Source organism: Schistocerca piceifrons, chromosome 2, assembly GCF_021461385.2.
Source record: "Schistocerca piceifrons isolate TAMUIC-IGC-003096 chromosome 2, iqSchPice1.1, whole genome shotgun sequence".
Taxonomy (NCBI): Eukaryota; Metazoa; Arthropoda; class Insecta; order Orthoptera; family Acrididae; genus Schistocerca; species Schistocerca piceifrons.
The window spans coordinates 1,126,892,117-1,126,909,590 of record NC_060139.1 but is presented as its reverse complement, the minus strand read 5'-3'; the positions used below and the strand labels follow the sequence as shown (position 1 = coordinate 1,126,909,590).

The 17,474-nt window shown below is 39.5% G+C and overlaps 1 pseudogene; it reads right to left on the bottom strand.

Moving 5' to 3' along the window:
* Positions 1-17,011, bottom strand: part of LOC124776188 — a 55,252-nt pseudogene extending 38,241 nt beyond the window's left edge.
* Positions 17,012-17,474: the final 463 nt, after the last annotated feature.

Sequence of the window (17,474 nt, the reverse complement as noted above, 5' to 3'; positions counted from 1 at the left end):
GGCCAACGGAAAATCTACGATGGCAGCGACAAGTGAAACAGCAGCGAGCTTGGCAGGTTAATGTATGGTGTGGCATTAAGGGAGGAAGGATAATTGGCCCCCATTTTATCGATGGCAATCTAAATGGTGCAATGTATGCTGATTTCCTGCGTAATGTTCTACCAATGTTACTACAAGATGTTTCACTGAATGACAGAATGGCGATGTACTTCCAACATGATGGATGTCCGGCACATAGTTTGCGTGCGGTTGAAGCATTATTGAATAGCATATTTCATGACAGGTGGATTGGTCATCAAAGCACCATACCATGGCTCGCACATTCACCGGATCTGACATCCCCGGATTTCTTTCTGTGGGGAAAGTTGAAGGATATTTGCTATCGTGATCCACCGACAATGCCTGACAACATGCGTCAGTGCATTGTCAATGCATGTGCGAACATTACGGAAGGCGAACTACTCACTGTTGAGAGGAATGTCATTACACGTATTGCCAAAGGCATTGAGGTTGACAGACATCATTTTGAGCATTTATTGCATTAATGTGGTATTTACAGGTAATCACGCCGTAACAGCATGCGTTCTTAGAAATGATAAGTTCACAAAGGTACATGTATCACATTGGAACAACCGAAATAAAATGTTCAAATGTACCTACAGTCTGTATTTTAATTTAAAAAACCTACCTGTTACCAACTGTTCGTCTAAAATTATGAGACATATGTTTGTGACTATTACAGCGCCATCTATCACAAAGCGAAGAAAGTGGTCCAACTAAAACATTCATATTTCTTTACGTATTATACGAATATGTAATAAAAAATGGGGTTCCTACTTAAAAAAACACAGTTGATATCAGTTTGATCTATGGCAGCGCCTTATAGCAGGCCAACCATTGCGCCAGCTGGTTTCCCCTTTCGAGCTAGACAAATTTCGTTCTTTGTAGTTTTTTCGTTTGACACTTATTTCGTGAGATATTTGGCCCGGTCACGATCAATGGACTACGCTGTATATAAAAAATTACCGATTTTATTAGGTCTTGAAGTAATGCATGTAAAAATTTTAACATTTTCAACTGGTGTAGATAATATTTTAGAAAATAAAATAAAATACTTCCCACGCAAGTTTATAAGTAATATACATATCATTTTATTTGGAAAATTGCAAATTTTATAATCAGATAAAAACCCGAAAAAAAGAACAAGAATGTTTTCCCCTTCTAACTCCCCTTAAAGTTACGGAAATGTGCAAGCTTTTGGAGCCAGTGGCTTCTTCCTCTGGCAGAAACAATGAAGGGGAAGGAAAAGGGAAGAAAGAAAAGGATTGTCAAGGTTTAGGAAATGGGGAGAGTTGCAGAAAAGCTGCAGAGAAACCCAGGCCAGGACAGACTTACTGAATGGGATGAGAAATATGTAACTAAACCAGTCCATCTCTCATACCACCAGCAGATGTGAAGTATTCTTGTGATTGGTAGTAAGTCATAAACATTAAATTATTTTCAATGTATGTTCATATGTAATACTGCACGTACCTTTGAGGTATCATTGGGCCCATTGGGAAGAGGATCAAAATCAGGCCACTGCTTTCTAATTATTTGGAGCATTTCACTAAATGAGACCATCTTCCCATCATTCCATTTGTTGCCGCTGAAAGGCATGTACTCGATAAATCTTACGTCAACATTCCTCTCTTTTGTTAACTACACAAAACTGCACACTTCATCTTCATTAAAACCTCGCATTACAACACAATTTATCTGTGGAAGAAAGACACCATTAAAAACTTGGTATCAGATAAAGCTTGGTTTAAACAGAGTTTGAAAGACTTTTCGATAGGCAACTCATCCTACTCTATAGATGAATATCTTAACAGTGGCTGTTAGGCCAGCTTAAATAAGAATGTCTGTTAGATTTCAGTTCTGAGAGCACTTTGTCATAACAGTCAAGATTATGTACTTTTTGTTTGATAAATTTATTAATAGTGCATAACAATGTTTCAGTCTGACAGCGTATCAATTCTGAAAATATTAGCTGTTCCAGTTTGTATTGTATTCACCTAGTTTGACAATCTCCTGACAAATGATCAGGGTATTCAAATGTTTTATATTTTTTGTGTTATACTTTCTGGCATGTTACTCACCCATGAGAATCATCTCATGTTTTGGGTCTTGGAACAAAAGCTGAATCTAATCTAATCTAACCTACAAAATAATGGTTCTACAAGTCTGTAGTTATATTTGTATACCTCACTGATTCTGTTAAATTACTCTTTTTCTCTCTTTTTAGAGAATGTGGGAATTTATCTTAGCATGCCAAGCTGTTAACCTTCTTAACAATTTACGAAAATTAAACTACATACATCTCCAATCTTTTTCCCCACTCCAACGCACACATCTTTTGCTGAAGGTATTATTTTAACTATTACATTAAATTATGAAGCTTTCCTGAAACTGTGCTGCCATTTGTGAAACAAAGTTAAAAGTGTTCTCAAGATAAAAGGTCTTCACAAAAGGAGCATTTAGTATCTGTGCAGGTGGTAACACTGACAGCCTTCATATAAACAAGCCCAAATGGTAGAACATCCTGCTTTACACATACACGCAATGGCAGAAAATAGGAAAAGAGCACACCTTTCATTCAAGCATTGAATATATAAACTGATGAGACAAAACACTATGACCTCCTGTTTGATAATGTGTTTGTCCACTGTTGGAACACAATACAGCAGTGATTTTGTGTGGGACAAGTTCAACAAATTTCAAGTATGTTCCCAGCATTATGTGAGGTATGTTCCCAGCATTATGCAGCACCGCATGTCTAAGCACAGGTCATGTAATTCCCATAAATTGGAGATCAGTGGTTTCTGGGTGCAGAACTGGTATCTGATAGCATCGCACATGTATTCCATCAGATTCAGAAGGGGTGAATTTGATTCTGGCCTCTTGACACTGAAAGTCATATTGTTGAAACATGTCACCTTCATTAGGGACAGGGTGCGGACAGTGCACAATAATGTTCACACAGAACAAAGCTGTTATGGAGCCTTCAGTTACTACCACAGGACCCACAGAAGACCAGGTGAATGTCCTCCATAGCATAATATTGCTCCCACTGGCCTACGTCTGTAGCAAAGTGCACCTTTCAAGCACCAATTCACTCTGTTGACAGTGTATGTGCACAAAACCGTCAAGCAGGTGTAATGCGAAACACGAATGATTCAACCAGATGACACATTTCTATTGATTCACTGCCCAATCTCAATGCTCCTGAGCCACAGAAATTGTAATTCAACAGTGTTGTCAACATGGGAACATACAGGGGTTGTCTACAGCAGAGCCCTATGTTTAACAGTGTGCAATGAATGGTGTGCTCTGAAATACTCGTGCTTGCACCAACACTGTGTCATCAGACCTGCCACAGAAATTAGCTTCCTCAGCTGAATGTCATCTTTTTCAAAGGAACCATCCCAGCATTTGTCTTAAATCATTTAGGGAAATCAAGGAAAACCCAAATTTTGGTGGCCCGATGGGACTCGGGTCCGTTGTCCTCTCGAAGGCAAGTCCACTGTCTGACCACTGTGGTGGCATGACCTAGTCTTAATTAAGCCAGAAAATCCTGGGAAATGCTGACATACTTATTGATTTAAGATATAACAATTTAAAACAATCCTTTCATGAATTTCACTACAATTTTCTGCTCTTTTGAAAAAAAATTCTTTTGACTGTTTTGATGTTGTTTAATATGTTTAAATAATGATGGCAGTCTCTATAAAAGGGCAGTTTGACTTTTAAGTTTAGTTATACTGTTTTGAACTACATCCTTCATCTATTTGTCCACCCAGAAGTGCTATAGGATATAACTTGAAGACTATGGTGAGGTGGTGGGGGACAGTCATGTGTTGAGAAGGAGGTGCTGCCAGAAATGAAGTGTGACACTGCATACAGGGAGAATAAAAATACTCTATTCCATATTCATTTACAATCTAATTCTGGCCCCCATATGGTTTTACTTTTCTCCAATAAGAAAAAAGAAATTGTCAGTAACTGTCTTTATAAGGTCTTAAAAGGAAACAAACAATAGAAAATCTAGGCTGGAATAATGACCATATTATAAAAAAGATACATTGCTATTTACTGTATACAGGAGATGTTAGGTGACAGACAAGCACAACAAAAAGACTACTAAACACGTAAGCTTTCGATCAGAAAGTCTTCTTCCACAGTGGACAAAACACACACACACACACACACACACACACACACACACACACACACACACACACACACACATGACCGTTGTTTCTCCCATGATGCGCAGTTGCTCCCAGTCTGGCCCTAGCAGCCAGAGACAGTGGTCATGTATGTGTGATCTGCATTTGCGCGCGCGTGTGTGTGTGTGTGTGTGTGTGTGTGTGGGAAAGGGGGGGGGGGTTTGCACCAAAAACTTACGTGTTTAATAGGTGGTTTTTTTTTTTTTCCCTTGCCTGCAACACAACATCTACACTATACAGTGAGTGCCAATCTATCATTTGATAATACTGTCGTTACCACCTTGCCAAGAGGCATATTGTGGAGTAATCCGAAGGGCTCTACTAATTTGTACAAGAGGAAGGAGAGCACAATCTCAATGTAAGTTTTTAGAAAACTGGTACGTGCATTACTTCTGCAAACCTTTCAGAAAGGACACGGTATGCACTTCATTCAGCAAGATGCGTAATAAACAATATTAGCAATACTGCATCAAACTTGTTCACTTTCGTCTTTGGATTAAACATTCGATTTCAGAGAGTACAGAATTTGGCAGAATCAAATTTTGGGGATATGTGGAACTGGGACAATGGAATATTTTTTACCCATTCAACAAACTAAGCACTGCTGATTGCTACTTTTATTGTGTCTGCTGCTGCAATGCATATATGAAACTGTAAGTGCAGCATCTATGATGGAATAAAATGTTATACAAATGAAACAAGCAGGCACAGTGAAATAGAGTAGTATGGCTCATCATTTCGGTCTCACAGATTAGCAGGTGTTGACTTGAAAGATAATACTTAAGAAGTTGAATCCAAAGGAGAGGATGTACCGTATTTACTCAAATCTAAGCTGCTCTTTTTTTCCGGTTTTTGTAACCCAAAAAACTGCCTCCGGCTTAGAATCAAGTGCAAAAGCAAGTGGAAGTTCTGAAAAATGTCGGTAGGTGCTGCCACAACAAACTTCTGCCGTCGAATATATGTAGCGCTACAGCCGTGTACCGCAAGTCTCTAGAGGAACGGAGGATTCCAAATGATTGGAAAAGAGCACAGATAGTCCCAGTCTTCAAGAAGGGTCGTCGAGCAGATGCGCAAAACTATAGACCTATATCTCTTACGTCGATCTCTTGTAGAATTTTAGAACATGTTTTTTGCTCACGTATCATGTCATTTCTGGAAACCCAGAATCTACTATGTAGGAATCAACATGGATTCCGGAAACAGCGATTGTGTGAGACCCAACTCGCCTTATTTGTTCATGAGACCCAGAAAATATTAGATACAGGCTCCCAGGTAGATGCTATTTTTCTTGACTTCCGGAAGGCGTTCGATACAGTTCAGCACTGTCGCCTGATAAACAAAATAAGAGCCTACGGAATATCAGACCAGCTGTGTGGCTGGATTGAAGAGTTTTTAGCAAACAGAACACAGCATGTTGTTATCAATGGAGAAACATCTACAGACGTTAAAGTAACCTCTGGCGTGCCACAGGGGAGTGTTATGGGACCATTGCTTTTCACAATATATATAAATGACTTAGTAGATAGTGTCGGAAGTTCCATGCGGCTTTTCGCGGATGATGCTGTAGTATACAGAGAAGTTGCAGCATTAGAAAATTGTAGCGAAATGCAGGAAGATCTGCAGCGGATAGGCACTTGGTGCAGGGAGCGGCAACTGACCCTTAACATAGACAAATGTAATGTATTGCGAATACATAGAAAGAAGGATCCTTTATTGTATGATTATATGATAGCGGAACAAACACTGGTAGCAATTACTTCTGTAAAATATCTGGGAGTATGCGTGCGGAACGATTTGAAGTGGAATGATCATATAAAATTAATTGTTGGTAAGGCGGGTACCAGGTTGAGATTCATTGGGAGAGTGCTTAGAAAATGTAGTCCATCAACAAAGGAGGTGGCTTACAAAACACTCATTCGACCTATACTAGAGTATTGCTCATCAGTGTGGGATCCGTACCAGATCGGTCTGACGGAGGAGATAGAGAAGATCCAAAGAAGAGCGGCGCGTTTCGTCACAGGGTTATTTGGTAACCGTGATAGCGTTACAGAGATGTTTAATAAACTCAAGTGGCAGACTCTGCAAGAGAGGCGCTCTGCATCGCGGTGTAGCTTGCTCGCCAGGTTTCGAGAGGGTGCGTTTCTGGATGAGGTATCGAATATATTGCTTCCCCCTACTTATACCTCCCGAGGAGATCACGAATGTAAAATTAGAGAGATTAGAGAGTGCACGGAGGCTTTCAGACAGTCGTTCTTCCCGCGAACCATACGCGACTGGAACAGGAAAGGGAGGTAATGACAGTGGCACGTAAAGTGCCCTCCGCCACACACCGTTGGGTGGCTTGCGGAGTATCAATGTAGATGTAGATGTAGATGTACACAGGCATCCTTCGTAGGCACAAAGATAAATACTGGCGCCAAAACCTCTGCGTCAGTAAATAAATTAAAAAAAAAGGTGGAAGACAATTTTCATACATTATCCAACGAAGTAAATACAAATTCCGTATTGTTCATCTTCGAATGTAGCAGAACTTCAATGTATTACGAAAATCCGACTGGCAAGACTGTTTGGGATGTTTGTCAATTTCTGTGCAGAATTTGATGTACTAAAGAAGCGGCCGCAAAGATTTTCAAATGGAGAAAAATTTTCGCCTAACTCTCGTTCAGAACATGTTCTATCATACACAGTCTATTATTTGGTTCTTGTTGATCATTATCAAAGAAAGCAGCAGTGTAAGTAACAAGAAATAGTAGTCTCTTGCCATTGTTCTGCTAATGAGATGATTTTCTCTCTCTCTCTCTCTCTCTCTCTCTCTCTTTTTTTTTTTTTTTTTTTTTTTTTTTTTTTTTTTTTTTTTTTTTTTTTTTTTTTAAAAAAAAAAAGCGGCGGTAGCCGGCACAAAACCAAGCCATGCCGCGAGCGACGACAGGCCGCAAACACGCACTATCAGAATGCGACTAACAATGCATGACACAGTACAGTAATGCATTTTCAGCTTAGAGTGACATAAACGCCTATAACAAGGAAAACGGCACTTATCAGATCAAAGCAAAATAAGCAATCGATTCAAACCAGACGAAGCACGTGAAAAAGGAAGGGTACCAGTATAAATATGGAGGAGCGCCTGACGCATAGCAAAGGCTACCTGGTAAAGCTTAACTGCTAAGCTTACGACTCGAACCAAACTACTGTAGCTGTATCGTCAATCATTCGACCTAAGTTGTGTCTCATATTACAATGGACCGACTTTGTTTCGATTTGGAGGTGCGGCCTAAAATTTTTCTCTCCCCTTGAACTTCGAGTCTCAAATTTCAGGTGCAGCTTAGATTCAGGAATTTTTTTTTTTTCCTTCCTTTATTTCGAGTCTCATTTTTCAGGTTTGAGTGCGGCTTAGATTTGAGTAAATACGGTAGGTGGTATTTCAACTAATTCTAACTATGAAATAGAACAAAGTACAGCAGGGAGCTCTGACGAATCAAAGAGCAGCGATGAAGATTCTGATGAATAGGAAAGTATGAGTTAAGAAATAAGATGCTACTGAGATCGTAAATTTTTGTTGTGTTGATGAATCTGTTAACAAACATATTCAAAAATGCACTGAAACATTGGCACATGTAGTGTTGGGAGGTGATAAACTGTCATTACTGTTAGAGGAGCTCCGTATTTCTTGCTGTTCTACTCCTACATGACACTGTATCTGAAGGTATAGAATGAATCTTCACTGGCTAGAGAAATGGGTAACACAATTTTACAAGTCTCTGCTGTCATGTAACCTCTTCAGGGAAATCATGACTGTACTAAGATTCAGTTTGTGGTTGACAAGGTCAGAGTCATTAAGAAATGCAAGGCAGCTACCATGTCAGTCCTAGAAGAGAGAGACGTAGCAAACTGTCAAAGCATGTTCATTCCCGGTCCATATGTTTGTGGTGATGTACTAACCAAGTAATACTGAAGTGTGATCCAAGTCACACAAATATGGCTTTAATAATAACCTCCGAACAATATGCCTCTAAGGACTCAACAAGACACAGAACACTGATGTGCACATTACAAACTAGAATCACACAGAGAGTCAGTCAGCACTGTTCCATACTTATATATGTGCGAGTTGCCAGCAGATGGCACGGCAGGGACCGCACTGCACGCTTGGCTCCCAGAGACGGCCTCCAGCAGCCAGCCTGCAATGATCAGTCGGTGACCAATTTAAAGACGCATGTACGGCAACACCACTCTCGGTGCACTCACACTGACACATACTAGTAGCACGATACAGCAGTGATGAGTAGTAGTACCCCTCCTGTCTTGCGCGCCTTTTATCTGGCTCTACAATTTACTTTCCTGGACCCACACAAATGCCTGATCCTCCTAATTCAATTTGCTCTGCAGACTATTTAAAATTCATAAAGAAAAAGGAGCCACAATTGCACTTTGTGTGCCAGTTACTTTCCAATACATTGGCACCAGCTGATCTTATTTAAGAACACTCAACTTTCGTAGCCATACTTACAGCACATCCTTTGCTTCCTGGCCTAAATCCAAGTTAACTCCCAGCCCCCCTCCCCCCCCCTCCCCCCCCCCTCCCCACACACACACGCCCCTCCCCCCCTCTCCCCCCCCCCTCCGAATCAGCTAGTTGTGTGCTGTTATCTCACGTCACACCCTAGTCTATGAGTGCCCAGCTGTCTGTCGCCTGACTCCTCTACCTGCACCCCTAGCTAGCCCACAGATGGCTCCCCACTCTCCCACGAGCCACTAAATGCTTCCCTCCAAACCCCTCCCATCTCTCTCCATCCCTCACATTGCCTCAACCCACCCCATCCTACCCCACTCTAAAGCCCCACCTCGCTCCAGAACACTCACCGTGGGCCAGTAAAGAGCTGGCAGTTGAGCGACCACAACATAAGGAGACATGCGCATGTGAGTGTGTGTGTGTGTGTGTGTGTGTGTGTGTGTGTGTGTGTGTGTGTGTGTGTGTGCGCGTGCATGTTTTCCCTACAGCTAGAAAAAGAAAGTGCATTCTGGAAGCTCGCCAAGCACCGTACCTTTTAGTTTGGAAGGTAGAAGATGAGGTACTGGTGGAAGTAATGCTGTGAGGACGGGTCGTGAGTCGTGCATGGATAGCTCAGATGGTAGAGCACTTGCCCACGAAAGGCAAAGGTCCCAAGTTTGACTCTTGGTCCGGCACACAGTTTTAATCTGCCACGAAGTTTCATATCAGTGCACACTCCACTGCACAGTGAAAATCTCATTCTACATACCTTTTGTTCATGTGCCTATCGATGAGACAGTGCTTCTGCCTTTTGGTGAGCCATCTCCTTTATTCCTAAATAATTCGTAATTTTCAACAGAAACTTTCCGTACGTTATTATTGCATCCTACATTACAATATGCAATTTCCACAATATGTGGTCATCTGTGAATATAATGGGGGTAACAACTGTAGGAGACCAAAAACTGACTGCAGTAGGCAAGTTCAAGTTATTGTATGCTGCAGTAGTTATGCAGAGGTGAAGAGGGTCACACAGGATAGGCTAGCATGGGAAACTCCATGAAACCAATCTTCAGATGGAAGATCACAACAATAAAAACATTTGATTCAGCATACACCAGACTCCAAACAGCGTACACAACCTGTATGCTCAGAAACACAGAAAATCATATTGGTTCCATCAGCAGGAAACTTCAGCCCATAATTGTTATGGAACACTGCGGTGATTTTGTTCATTAATAAAACCCAAAACTGGGGAGTAATAAGAGAGTATTGTTGTAACATCTTATCAACCTGGTTATCTAAATACATATTAAGAAGACTGGTAAAGTGTTATTTTAAAGCGCCACGAAAGTATTTGAGCAATGTATAAATTTAGAGAATCAGTGCATAATATTGAAAGCCTATCTACATTATCTATATCTGCATGACTAGTCTGTAATTCACAATTAAATGCTGGCAGAGGGTTCAGAGAACCACCCTCAACCTATTTATCTACCATTACACTCCCCTACAGCATTTGAGGAAAAACAAACACTTCAATATTTCCGTACAAGCTCTGATTTCTCTTATTTTATTACAATGATCATTTCTCCCTATGTAAGAGGGCTCTAACAAAATATTTTCACATTCAGAGGAGAATGTTGATGATTGAAATTTTAAGAACCTGCTCCAGCAAAATGCTTTTGCTTTAATGACTGCCACCCCCATTCACATGCGATATCTGTGGCATGCACTTTCCTGTTTCCCAATAATACAAAATGAGCTGCCCTTCTTTGAACTTTTAAATGATGTCCTCTGTCAGCCCTATCTGGTAAGGATCCCACACCATGCAGAATACTCCAAAAGAGGACAGACAAGTATAGTTGTAGATAGTCTCTTTAGTAATCCTAATCTTCTAAATGTTTTACTATTAAATCACAGTCTTTTGTTTGCTTTCCCACCGCATTATCTATGTGAGCATTCCAATTTAACTTATTTGTAAATGTAATTCCTAAGTATTCAGTAGACTTCACAGCCTTTAGATCTGCGTGAATTATCATGTAACCAAAATTTAGTAGATGCCTTTTACTACTCATGCGGATGACATAACAATTTTTATTATTTAAGGTCAGTTACCACTTTTTGCATCATATGGATAGGTAGCCTAAATCATTTTGCAGTTCATTTTGATCATCTGATCACTTCACAAGACAGTAAATGATTTGCAAGACTGTAAATGATAGCATCATCTAAGAGGACTGCTCCGATTCTCTCTTAAATTCTTAATGTAGATCGGCAACAGCAGGTGGTCTATAACACTTCCTTGAGGAATGTCAGATATCACTTCTGTTTTACTTGACGATTTTCCATCAATTACTATGAACTGTGACCTTTCTGACAGGAAACCACACATCCAGTTGCACAACTGAGACAATACAACATATGATTAGAAAATGCTTGTGAGGAACTGTTTCAAAAAGTCTTCTGGAAATCTGCAAATATGGAATCAATTTGAGATCCCCAGTCGACAGCACTTATTACTTTGTGTGACTAAAGAGCTAGCTGTGTTTTAAAAGGTCGATATTTCTGAATCTATCTTGGCTATTTATCAATGAATCATTATCTTTGAGATAATTCATAATATTCAAACACAATATATGTTCCAAAATCCTAATGCAAATCAACATTAGTGATATGAGTCTGTTATTTAGTAGATTACTCCTCTTTTCTTTCTTGAGCATTGGTGTGACCTGAGCAACTTTTCAGTCTCTAGGTATGGATCTTTATCAAATGAGCGGCTATATATGATTTCTAATGGAGCTATTGTATCAGCATTCTCTGAAAGAAACATAACTGCTTTATTACACTGAGGAGAGCTACTACTAAGTTACTCACAGTTGCAGTTGCTCTTGATTTGAATACTGCAATATTTACTTTGTTGTCTTTGGTGAAGAAATTTCAGAAATCCGTGTTTAATAACCCTGCTTTAGTAGCACTGTCATCAGTAACATTACCACAGCTATTGCGCAGTGAAGGTATTGGTTGTGTCTTGCCATTGGTGTACTACACATGCAACCAGAACCTCTTTGGATTTTCTTCCAGATTTCAAAACGAAGTTTCACTATGGGAACTATTAAACACATCTTGCACTGAAACCCACCCTAAGTTTCGAGCTTCAGTAAAACATCGCTAATCTTGGAGATTTTGCATTCTTTTAAATTTTGACATGCTTTTTTTCATTGCTTCTGCAGCTGTGTTTTGACATATTTTGTGCACCACCCTTTTAATTTATTTGGTATCCTTTCAATTTATTTGGTATATATCTCTTAATTGATGTCGATACTATTTCTCTGAATTTAAACCATGTCTGGTCTACACTTACATAGTCAGACTTGAAGGAGTAGAGACTTAGTAGAGACCGTCTCCTTGGAAGGCATCAAGTTACTTTTTATCTGCTTTCTCATTAAATGCCCTATTGTGTAGGGCTGAAAATTAATAGAGATAAGGCAAACAGAATGTGCGAAGTAAGTGGAAATTACTCGTCTCTTCCCCGATTACAGTGCAATAGAAGATACTACAAGATATTGACAGATTTCCATATCTCGGTAGCTTTATATGTAATAATGAGGTCACAGATGCAGAAATCACCAGCAGAACTGGAAAATCAGTCCATATGGCAATTAGGTCTGTAATATGTCAACAAAGCTTTGACTGTACTCCTTTATCGTTTATATGTGTGAGACTTGGAAAACGTCAGTAAAATCAGCACACAGTCTCCATATTTTTCACCAACAATGCTATAGATGAATTCTGAAGATGTTAAACCAACCAAGTTACAAACGATGAAGTGTTGAGAATACGACGTCTAGACAGCCTGCACAAAATTATTGTTGAAAGAAGACTGAAGATTGCAGGTTATGTTCTACGCATGTAAGGTGGAAGAATCCCAAAATCAACACTGTTGTGGAAATCAATGGACAGATACAGATGTACAGGAAGACCTTTTAACACTTGGAACTTTTGCAATGAATCTTCAATGCATGGACACAAACTTGGAGGAAGGTGAGAACGTGGCAGCTGATTGAGTGAACTAGTGGAAACCAGTTCCTTGTATGGTACACAGCAAATCTGAGTAAGTTAGTAAGTAAGTAAGTAAAGTAAGTACAAGTGGGGATTTTGCAAAACTGTTGGATGATCGATATTATTGTCTATATTTGACACTGTTGGACTTCTACCTTTTCCTTGATGTGTATTCTTCAAATTGTGAGTTTTATGAGAAAGCTGATAGGTACTTACTAATCAACCTTCCCTCACACGAACTGACATTGTCTCTTTGTAAATTCTACTGTGCTAACAATTATCTACTGAGAATCCTCGACTAGGTCTCCGCAGCTCAAATGAGCCAGTTTCTTTTAAATTTCTGTCTTTGGCTATAATTGTCTTCCAAGTATGGTGACACAACATCCTGTCATGAAACTTTTGCACATAACAAACAATTAACATTTGTGTTTTAGTGTTCTAAGCTGTGAGGTCATCAGCGGACAAATAATTTAGTACCTATTCCTGGACAGCCGGAGTGGCCGTGCGGTTCTAGGCGCTACAGTCTGGAACCGAATGACCGCTACGTTCGCAGGTTCGAATCCTGCCTCGGGCATGGATGTGTGTGATGTCCTTAGGTTAGTTAGGTTTAATTAGTTCTAAGTTCTAGGGGACTGATGACCTCAGAAGTTAAGTCGCATAGTGCTCAGAGCCATTTGAACCTATTCCTGACGTGCTGTTGTTTGGAACAACAACTGACATGATCCAAAATATTACTTTCTTTTATTATAGCTTCACTTTTATTTTGTCTAATGATTACTAATTTCAGTATCAAATTCCATCATCAAGCCACTATATGATCAGAAAGCATAGTGTATCTTTAAAATATTGTTTAATAAACAGATTACCATTATATCATCATTCCTTAAAATAATGTCCAAAGTGGAAGGACAGATGATTAATTTTGAGTATATACAAAAGTCAGAGTACTGAACCGGATATGAAAGAAGGAAAACCAGAAGGGCAGTGAGAGACGGGTGCCTTCTATCACCTTACTTCCTTAATATGTTCATCAAGGAAGTAATAACAACAACAAAGAAAAGATGACAAGAATCAAAAGGTAATTTCTGGAACACTCCAAGGAAATGCGATAGGACCATTACATTTACAATGTATATAAATGATCCAGTAGAAAGTGTCAGAGGCTCCTTAATATTGTTGACAGGTACTACACTTGTCCATCAGAAAGTAGCAACAACAGAAGACAGTATCAATTTGCACAATGACCTGCAGAGGATTGGTGAATGATGCAGGCTCTGGCAGTTGACCCTGCACATAAATAAATGTAACATATCACACACACACACACGCACACACACACACACACACACACACACACACACACACACACACACACAGGAAAAGAAATCCAATACTGCCAATACTGTACAACTACACTATTAATGACAAATTGCTGGAAACAGAATCTACCATAAAATATCTAGAAGTAACTATCCAGAGCAAACTTAAAGTGGAACGACCACATAAAACAGCAATAGAAAAGCAGATGCCAGACTAAGATTCACAGGAAGAATCTTAAGTGAATGTAAATTACCTCTGTGTCCTTACCCAGTAGGACTGACAGAAGAGAGAAAGAAGATCCAATGAAGCGCGGAGTGTTTTGTCACAGGATCATTTAGTCGCTGTGACATCATTACAGATATGCTCAGCAACTCCAGTGGTAGATGCTATAAGAGAGCAGTTGTGCATCACGGAAAGATTTACTACCCAAATTTCGAGAGAGTAGTTTCCGAGAAGAGTCTGACAACATAATAGTTTCTCTCATATACAATTCACGAAATGATCACGAGAAGAAAATTTGAGAAGTTCGAGATAATACAGAAGCGTACTGACAGTCACTCTTCCCAAGCACTGTTCACAAGTGGAACAAGGCAGAGGGGATCAGTTGGTGGCATGAGACGTACCCCCTGCCACACACAGTTAAGTGGTTTTTGGAGCATGATGTCGATATGGAAACTTAATTGCATGCATATACACTGCAGATTGACGACATCACAATAGTAAATCAGAGTAGGAACTAAATAAAATGTTTCAGGCCTTAAATCAAGAAGTGGTAAAACTAAAGCTAAAAATGAATACAAAGAAGACAAAAGTTATGGCTACAGACAAGAAAGGAGGTGGAGGTAGGACTGACACAAGAACAGGCAATGAGCAACTCAAGAAAGGAACTGAAATTCACTATCTCAGTAGCATTTTGCAAGAAAACAATCAATATTTCAAGGCATTCAAGAAAAGAAAAGCACAGATGAAGAGTTCCTTCCAAAATAAGAAGAAGCTGCAACTGAATAAACATATCAGCTTCCACACTAAGAAAATATTTGTAAAGACCTTTGTGTGGAGTGTTCTGACACACAGATGCAAAATCTGTACATTAGAAAAGCCAAAGGAAGCTCACCTCAAACCTACTGAAATGTGGATCTGGAGGAGAAGTACAAGAACTAGCTGCATTGACAGAAAAATTAAAGGAAATAGGAGAGAAGAAAGAAACACTGAAAGTTATGCGCCACGGCAAAGCAAAATACACTGGAGACTTAACTGGAGATGATAATCTTTTAAAACACATTTCTGAAGGCAAGATCGTAGGTAAGAAAACAAGGGGATGACTGAGAACATCCTACTTAAACAATATGATCAATGAATGGGATTTTCTTCACACATGGAGATGAAGACAACTGCTGAAGAGAGGAAGCTGTGGCTGCAGAGACAAGGTTTAACCTTTTGGAAGAGTAAGGACAAACTAATACAAAATATGAGTCTGCATGGCAGCTACATATGGAATAAATGACAACTTCTTGTGTGCAGTCATCAAGTCACTTACCCCAGTAGGTGTCTTATCTACTAAAAGTAAAGGTCACTGTTGTGCTTTCAATAGATGTGAACTGCACCCTGAAAATGGTATGTCTAGTTTGTAGTTGTACAGAAGCTTTTTATTTTGCAAAATGGTTCAAATGGCTCTAAGCAGTATGGGACTTAACGTCTGAGGTCATCAGTCCCCCAGACTTAGAACTACTTAAACCTAACTAACCTAAGGACATCCCTGCCTAAGGCAGGATTCGAACCCGCGACCGTAGCAGCAGCACGGTTCCGGACTGAAGTGCCTAGAACCGCTTGGCCACAGTGGTCAGCTTTTATTCTGCAAAGAAATTTTTGATAATAAGATGAACTGATGCTGGTACTTGCTACTGAAACCAGTAGTACTTAGACACAACAAAAGTGTGACTACAGAATTAAGAATAATTTTTCCAAACAATCGAATATTTTTTTCAAAACAACACCACAATAGAGGAAACTTATTTTAAACTAAAGACACAAAAGAAAAAAGAGAAACTGTAAAGATCTTGAGTCTCATAAGACTCTCTTGGGAGGAAAATATAAGATATTTAATTGGTAAACTTGCAAGGCATACCTTTTTATGTTGTATAAACTATGAAACTGTTAGCATCGTCAGCTAAAATTTACTTCTTCTGCTTAATATACCTTCCTTCACTTACAGCTGCAGTGTGGAGACAGGGGTGAGGGTGGGAGCGGGGATGGGGGCGAGGGTGAGGGCGTACTGCTTTAAAATGGTGATTCTTGTATTGATATTTTTAACAACAGATTTATATCGTTTGCTTATGAAAGTCTGCATGCGATGACAGCTGCACTAGTAATACCTTCACAGGGTCGTATTCAAGTTGCAAGGCTAGATCTATGACAGCCATGACACGCTCCCAGCCTTTCCTCCTCGTGATCTGGTTGTAGCATTGGGACTGCAGGGTGTCTAAGCTGATGTTCAGACCATCAAGCCCTGCCCTCTGCAAGGCAACCAGCTGTCTTGTCAACATGAGGCCATCGGTTGTCATTAAGACACTTTCGAGATCTTTTATTTTCTTCAAGGCACCTGTGAAACAGCAAATTATTCTAAAGAAACTGAAACAAATAATTTGTAACATTGCTGCTGCATATAAAACAAAACTCCAGTTGATAAATTGAAAATACAAATTCCTTAAATTGCCCTAATACAAAGAGATAAGAAGGGTTAATAAACTGAATTGAAGAATGCAAGTTAAGATAGCAATGAAAAAATAATTAGAGGCATGAGATCACCTACTGCAACAGGGAAATGGGAATCAATATGAACCATTACCCAGCTACTGTCAACTGATTCCATGTCTCCATGCACACTGTATAAACCACTGTGGGTTCTACGACAAAGTAAATTGTTGTACCACACATTATGGTTTTTCCCCATTCAATGCTCATGTGGATTGTGGGAAGAATGATTCTTTAAATGGTTCTGTGCATCCTGTAATTAATCTTGCCTTCATGGTCCCTATAGGAGTGATACATATGCGGTTATTGTATAATCCCTAAATACCTCACTTAATACAGGTTCCTGAAATTTCATAAGTTGGGTTTTGTCATATATTTGGCGTCTATCTTCACTTGTCTGGCATTTCCAATTTTTAGTAGCTTCTTGATGCTCTCCCATGCATCAAATAAATCTATGATCAATCATGCTACACTATTTTGTATACATTCAATGTCTGCCATTAGCCTTATTTGTTATGGGTCATACTTAAGCAATATTCTAGAATGGGCCACACAAGTATTTTGTAAGCAATGTCCTCTAT